Source organism: Cnephaeus nilssonii (assembly GCF_951640355.1).
Source record: "Cnephaeus nilssonii genome assembly, chromosome: 9".
In the NCBI taxonomy this organism is placed as follows: Eukaryota; Metazoa; Chordata; class Mammalia; order Chiroptera; family Vespertilionidae; genus Cnephaeus; species Cnephaeus nilssonii.
The window spans coordinates 64,648,502-64,656,217 of NC_137080.1; the positions used below are offsets into that span (position 1 = coordinate 64,648,502).

Sequence of the window (7,716 nt, forward strand, 5' to 3'; positions counted from 1 at the left end):
GTATAATTTTACTTATATAAAACTCCAAAAAATATTAACTAACCTGTCTTGACACAAAGTAAATCAACAGTTACATGGGAAAAGATAGAATGTATTAATAATGACCAGACATTGTAATTTCTCATTGCCATTTCATAAGGCTGACTACCATTTAAGGTTGTACAATTGGTTATATGTAAGATCAGGGAGGTGTAGGCAAGCATGGCAGACCTGACCAGGAACTCCCTTAGGAAGAAAAATAAACATGCCAATTGAGAATAAAACCTGATGCTTGGAGCTGACCATTTCCCTACCATAAGCACACTACCACCACCACCATGGCTAGTTTAGCAATGGCCGCATTCTCCCAAGTTTTAGTGAAATAAGAAGGAACTCAATATAACACCAGAAGGTCATCTTAAAGGCACTGCATCATAGAATATGTTAAATTATCTTTTCCGCTTAGCCTCTATCTGGTTGCAGGAGACACCAACCTTTACACCTTGATGTATCAGCTTGTGGTCTCATTCTCTCCCATTCCTCTGGGCATTACCACCAGGCTGGTGGTACAAGGTCCTTCATTGTCTGTCCCTTGCCTACTTCCTGAGTCCCATCCCAATCCATATGTTATCTATCTCAATATATTTCAGTTCTCCCAAAGAATCATATTTGCTTGCAATTCCATGCCTTTATACAAAGCCCTTTACAGATGCTAAATAAGTTGGGTTTCAGTTGGAAGGTAATGGGAATCTTTGAAGCATGTTAAGCTAGGCAGGGATATAGTTCATTTCCATTTTTAAAAGATGAACCTAGGCTTGAGAGGAGGATGTTTAGAAAAGAGGAGCTATGTCTTCTAGGGTATGCATATAAGAATCCTATATAATAAAGAGGTAATATGCAAGTTAACCCTCACACCCTCACAAGATGGCTGCCTACGACCAGGCCAGCGAGGGACGACCAAACGACTTAACAAGCAGGCTGCATGGGGTGACCAGGCTGGTGGGGGGGTTATGAGGGGTGACCAGGCTGGCAGAGGGGGGCACATGGGGGCGACCAGGCAGGCAGGCAGGTGAGCGATTAGGAGCCAGCAGTCCAGGATTGTGAGAGGGATGTCCAACTGCTGGTTTAGGCCTGATCCCGGAGATAGGGCCTAAACCGACAGTCGGACATTCCCTGAGGGGTACCAGATTGGAGAGGGTGCAGGCTGGGCTGAGGCCCACCCCGCCCCCGTGCATAAATTTCGTGCACCGGGCCTCTAGTATTTTATAGATTGCCTGTGGCCACTTCTATGGTGGAAAATGGTGATAAATAAACCAAAGCATCCCTTACAAGAAGAAGGAAAGGATAGTTTGAGGAGTATATTTTGACAGGTGAAGTGGAGGACCTCCTGCTCAGTGGTCTTGGAATTGTCCTGTGGCAGCAAGGTGTTAGGCTTAAGTTTCAATGAGGATTTTGGAAATTTGAAATGATTCTGAGAAATTATAAGAAGGTAAAGAGTTATTTAAGATTTCCAGGCTGAAATGGGGCTGGTGATTATGAAGTTTGATTGAAAACAAACCACAGATCGTGCATATTTCATTAAATTAATTAACAGCTTGGTTGCAAAAAACAAAATAAAGACAGAGATTGTATTGATGTAGCCTTAGGGACTGGCTGGGTAAGTATAAAGGAAATGCCAGAATTTATATGCATACAGAGATGACACCATAAATTTATGGATAAGTTTAAAGGAGCAAAGTGGGGGAAGGAAGTAGAGTGGGGAATGGATGAGACTACTGAACTGAGTTTGGGCACAAAGTTCCACACAGTTGGTGACAGATCCACACACTGGCTGACACTACTTCACCCCCCTCTAGTTTTCTCCCAGAGTCACTGCAATCTGGCTTCTCCCTTACACCAAGCAACTGTTTTACAAGTTAACTGATGCACTCTTCACTGTAAGAAAGGATCTTCTCAATCCTTATCTTTCCTGACTTCAAGTAACCCAGATCCCTCTCTTATGCCTGAGAACCACATACAAAATTTCATCTTGGATATTTGAGAGGTACCTCAATTTCTCCAAAACTTTGCCTGCCAAAGCTGACCATTTCCCTGGCATTTTCATCTCAGGAAATAGAACCACCATTAATCTGGGCACCCAAACCAGAGATTTAGGACATTTTTCCTCACCTTGCATATTCAGCCAGTTTCTAATTCTTGTCAATTATAATTCCTAAATACCTCTCAATCTTGTTCTGTTCACTCTTAAATTGGTCTGCATCTATTTAGCAGTGGACACTACTGACCATTCTCCTTAAAAAGTAAATTATTCTTGACTTCCATAACAAAATACTCTTGATTTTCCTCTTTCCTTCCTGACCACTCTTTCTCAGACCCTTTTTGAGAATCTTTTTTCTATCCATCACTTAAATAATGATTTCTTAGTCTCCACTACATCTCCTATAGGATGTGACATATCTATACTAATAATAGAGGAATATGCAAATTGTCCAGAACTCCGTCACAGTAACGACCAAACAGCAGCCTGTGTGGAGCGACAAGGTCGGCAGGGTGGTTAGTGAGGGACGACCAAACGACTGAACAGTAGGCTGCGTGGGGCAAGCGGGCAAGCAGGGGGGGTTAGTGAGGGATGACCAAATGACTGAACAGCAGGCTGTGTGGGGCGACCAGGCCAGCAAGGGGGTTAGAGAGGGACGACCAAACAACTGAACAGCAGGCTGCATGGGTTGACCAGGTCGGCAGGGGGGGCAGTTGGGGGTGACCAGACTGGCAAGGGGGCGGCAGTTAGGGGCAACCAGGCCAGCAGGGGGGCAGTTGGGGGTGACCAGGCCAGCGGGGGGGGGGCAGTTGGGGGCGATCAGGCAGGCAGGCAGGTGAGCAGTTAGGAGCCAGCAGTCCCGGATTGTGAGTGGGATGTCCTGGATTGGAGAGGGTGCAGGCTGGGCTGAGGGGACCCCCCCCATGCATGAATTTCATGCACCGGGCCTCTAGTTGTAGGATAAAAAGACACTCATTGCATTTTGTAGAATAAATAAGTGTCTGAATGCTGACCACCTTAATACACAATAAGAGTTTATATTGAGATAATCCTAGATGAACCAGGCAGATGGCACATCTCTTTATCTCTGCTGAAAATTAAATCTCCCCTAAATTGTCAATAGAGGAATAGAGTATAAGTTCCCAATGAATAGAAAATGGAAAGGAAAACATAAGCAGATGAGAGGCTTCAACCCATTTTTAGAAGATGAAATGCAGGCAGAAGAAAGGTAAGTATAGAAAACCAGAGAAGTTTGAACTTAAATGCATAGAGAAGAGACAACAGCAAGAAAGCAGAGCTGCTCCCAGACTTCAGTCTCAGAAGTCCCTCAGGTGTCGGGACTGTAGACGGCAGGGATAAGCAGGGAGCTGGGAACAAGAAAATCAGGTGCAATTCTGTTCAAGAAACAGACCACTAGGCCCTTACCACTGCCCCAAACACACTTCTGCCCAAACCCCACAGTCTGGAGACTGATATCTTATGCCTGGAGAAATTGAATCAGGGAGATGCTAGACTCAGCAACAGTAGAAGAACACAGAATGCTTGTGGATCAACAAATAGAGGAATTAAATAGGTGAGAGCGTCTCTTTCTTCCCTAGCTCTACTTGGCTCCCTCAACACTGGCAGCCAGGCTTGTTAGTAAACCCTCAAACAGAAAGTGGTGGCAGGTGAGCACTTCTCTGGAGAAGCTGAATGGCCCCACACCTACAGTAATGAGATGTGGAGTTCTGCTAGGGCAGTGGTCGGCAAACTCATTAGTCAACAGAGCCAAATATCAACAGTACAACGATTGAAATTTCTTTTGAGAGCCACATTTTTTAAACTTAAACTTCTTCTAACGCCACTTTTTCAAAATAGACTCGCCCAGGCCCTGGTATTTTGTGGAAGAGCCACACTCAAGGGGCCAAAGAGCCGCATGTGGCTCGCGAGCCGCAGTTTGCCGACCACGGTGCTAGGAAAAAGCAGTCTTTCCTCTGACTATGCTACAGTGGAGCCCAATAACCAACAAGCCATGCCATGCACGTGGGGCTTCCACTTCTGGGGCCTCTTTCCAGCGGGATGAAAGCCAACAATCCGGACAGTGAGGAAAGCCAGACATCAACACATGCAAACTAGGGAAGCAAATCTAACTCACTTTATACAGAAGCAATGGAAGCAAGCATGGCATTGTTACCACTTGGAGGCTAAGAAAGATCATGATGTCCATGATACAAGAAGGAGATGCTACAAAAAGAGAACAATGAAATCACAAGGAAGCCTCTAGAACGGTGGTTCTCAACCTTTCTAATGTTGTGGTGACCCCCAACCATAAAATTATTTTCGTTGCTACTTCATAACTGTAATTTTGCTAGTGTTATGAATCGTAATGTAAATATCTGTGTTTTCCGATGGTCGTAGGCTCTATAGTCGCGACCCACAGGTTGAGAACCGCTAGCAGGGTAGCCTAAGACCATCGGAAAACACAGATATTTACATTACGATTCATTAACAGTAGCAAAATTACAGTTATGAAGTAGCAACGAAAACAATTTTATGGTTGGGGGTCACCACAACATGAGGAACTGTATTAAGGGGTCGCGGCATTACAAAGGTTGAGAACCACTGCTCTAGAAGATTGAATCATTTAGGATATGCAAAATTTGCTGTGGTAACAACAGAAACAATCTCAGGTTTTAACAGAGTGAAGGTTTACTTACAAAGTCTTTGCTGGTTCTGGTGACTCCAGCCCTGTTGGAGGCGTGGAGTCTCTGCTAGGCTGCTCTAAACTTGTGAAACACCTGTTTTAATGAGGCTCTGGGGTTCGCCATTGCAGAGAAAGAGAATGTGGGAAATCACACGGCAGGAATTCCTACCTCAATATCTCATTGGCTAACGCAAATCATATGGCTCCTCTGGGGTACAAAGGCACAGGGAGTTGTAATCATTTCACATGCTTAGCAAGGAGGAGAACCACACATTTTTATGAACTCTAATAATATGTAGCTAAGAAATTTGATGAGGGCAACTCCCAGAAAGTAGAACAAAAAGACCAAGAGATGGGGTAGAAGAGAAAATGCAAGAAAATCTCAGGATAATCTAAAAGGTTCAGTGCCAGGGTCCTCCAGAGGAACAGAACCAATGTTATATATGTGAGATTGATTCATTAGGAGGAATTGACTCACGTGATTATGGAGGCTAAGAATCTCACCATCTGCTGTCTGTAAACTGGTGGTGTAATTCTAGTTGAGTCTGAAGGCCTGGTAAGCAGGGAAGCCAACGATGTAAATTCCAATCTGAGGGCAGGAAAAGATGAGAAGGGATGTTTCAGCTCCATCAGTGAGGCATAAAAAGGGGGTGGGGGTTTGCTCCACCGCCGCTGCCTCCTTCTTCTGCCGCTCCTGGTGCTGCTTTTGTGCTCCTTCGGTGCGGACCTGGTACCCCTTCTGTGAAGTGGCCGCTGAGGACACTCTGGCGCTCTCCGTGGCCAAGGAAAACCCCAAGAAAGGGGTCAAGGCTGAGAACAACGATCATATTAATTTGTAGGTGGCAGGGCAGGATGGTTCTGTGGTGCAGTTTAAGATTAAGAGCCACACAGCACTTCATAAACTAATTGAAGCCTGTTGTGAACAACAGGGTTTGTCAATGAGGCAGATCAGATTCCGATTTGACGGGCAGCCAATCAATGAAGCAGACACACCTGCACAGTTGGAAAGGGAGGATGAAGATACAATTGATGTGTCCCAGCAGCAGACAGGAGGTGTCTACTAAAAAGGGAACCTGCTACTTTACTCCAGACCAAGAAGACATTCTCATTCGGTTTCAACACATCTGACTACTGCAGTATAGTTTTCTCCATTCTTTCATTTCCCCTTCCCCATTCCTTTATTGTACATAAAGTAACTGATGTATGTGCACAAGCATTTGCATTTATTTTTAACTAAATGGCCAATGGTATGTTTTGATCGACATCAAATGGAGATGGGATGGGGAAAAATACTGGTTCTGTGAGAACACCCCCTTTCTCCATTAGTGGCATGCTCATTCAGCTCTTATCTTTTATTTTCCAGTAAGTTATTTTGCTCTCAATGTTTAACAAAAAAAAAAAAAAAAGGACAACATAAAAATTCTTGTGTACCTTGTTTGATTAGAGAATTTTAATGTTTTTCATTTATCATTGTAAAACCAAGAACAATTTTATAACTTTTTTTTGTATGTGGCTGTTATATATAGGGCAATTGTCTTTAAGTAGGGATAAATTACTCTAAAGAAAAATGAATCCTAGATAGTTTTCCCTTTAAGTCAAGTGTCTTGTTGTTTAAATAAACTGCTTGTTTAAAATGAAAAAAAAAAGGGGGGGGGGGTGAGGGCAAATTCTTCCTTCCTGCATTGTTTTGTTCTATTCAGGACCTCAACAGACTGGATGATACCCAGCCACACTGGGGAGGGCAATTTACTAAATTCACCAATTCAAATGCTAATCTTATCCAGACACACCCAGAAACAATTTTAATCCCAGCACCCCATGGTCACTCAAGTAGACACATAAAATTAGCCAACATAGTGTCCCATTAAAAGGACACCTACAAAACAGAAACAGAGACATTATCAAGAAATAATAATGCAAAACATTTTATGAACCTCAAAACTGTGACATCATGGATTAATATTGCCCACGAAAGCCAAGCATGATAAATGAAAGAGAGAGAGAGAGAGGAAGGAAGGAAGAAAGGAAGGAAGGAAGGAAGGAAGGAAAATAAATAATTTCACAACACCAAGGATATAGAGACATTCTCAAAATTTCTGGCATAGAACAACATGCAATACAATAAAAAGAGTAAAAATGAAAATGACATCAGTTTTCAACACCCACATTGAGAAGCAGGCAATAGACCAATGAAGTATGGTAGCAACCATACTTAGGTAAAAACTGCTGTTTGAATTTTAACCCTGCTATTCTGGCTTCTGTACACACTTGCTTGCTTGGACAATAGGGTGGTTACCTCAGCTTCCAGACTGAGACCTGGAGGCACAGAGGTAATTTTCCTGTGCCTGTGGACCAGGACTACAGGAGATTGATTCCCACTGACTCAGTAGCTCCAGGAGTAGAAACTGTAGATAACCTTTAGAGATTACTGACTCCGCTTGGTTCTGTTCTATAAAAACTGCTTTCCCAAGATAGGGCCACATTCCAATAATGTCCAGCAGGGGCTGGGAACCCCCCTGCAGGCTGTTCCCAGACTTTAGAATTTAGAATTTAGAACAAAGGAAAATTTTTGTGGTTTGGACCTTTAAAAGGACTGCCTACACCTGGGACAGTGCGGTCATGTGGACTCCACCTGCGTGTGGTGCTCTCGCGGCCGTCCTGGCCAGTTTCAATAAATCCTTGCCTGCTTTTTTAATCAATCAGCAGCCTCCGGTGGTCTTATTTTTGACTTCAGGGTTCGACCCCACAACACCAATGCTTTCAAAATTCTGAGTGTAGTCATTTTTACCCTAGATTACTGTACACAATCAGACTTAAACAATGCAGAGCTTGAGAGTGAGGAAGGTAAAGGTAATGTGCCTCCGGGGAGGGGCAGGGAGAAGGGGAAGGAAAGGGGGGAAAGAGAAGGAAAGTGCAGACAAGCGCTCCCTGGGTCCTTGGTCCTAAGGGTTTTAAGAATGGAGATTTAGGGGAGATCCCAGGGGAAGATCTCAATAGAATATTCAGCCGCTTTCCA

At 43.8% G+C, this 7,716-nt stretch overlaps 1 pseudogene across 1 annotated transcript; it reads left to right on the forward strand.

Annotated features, from left to right (window-relative positions):
* The first annotated feature begins 5,305 nt into the window (after positions 1–5,305).
* LOC307105714 (small ubiquitin-related modifier 2-like) lies at positions 5,306–5,764 on the forward strand (annotated as a pseudogene). Its single transcript has one exon. The product of its transcript is annotated as a small ubiquitin-related modifier 2-like (transcript).
* Positions 5,765–7,716: the final 1,952 nt, after the last annotated feature.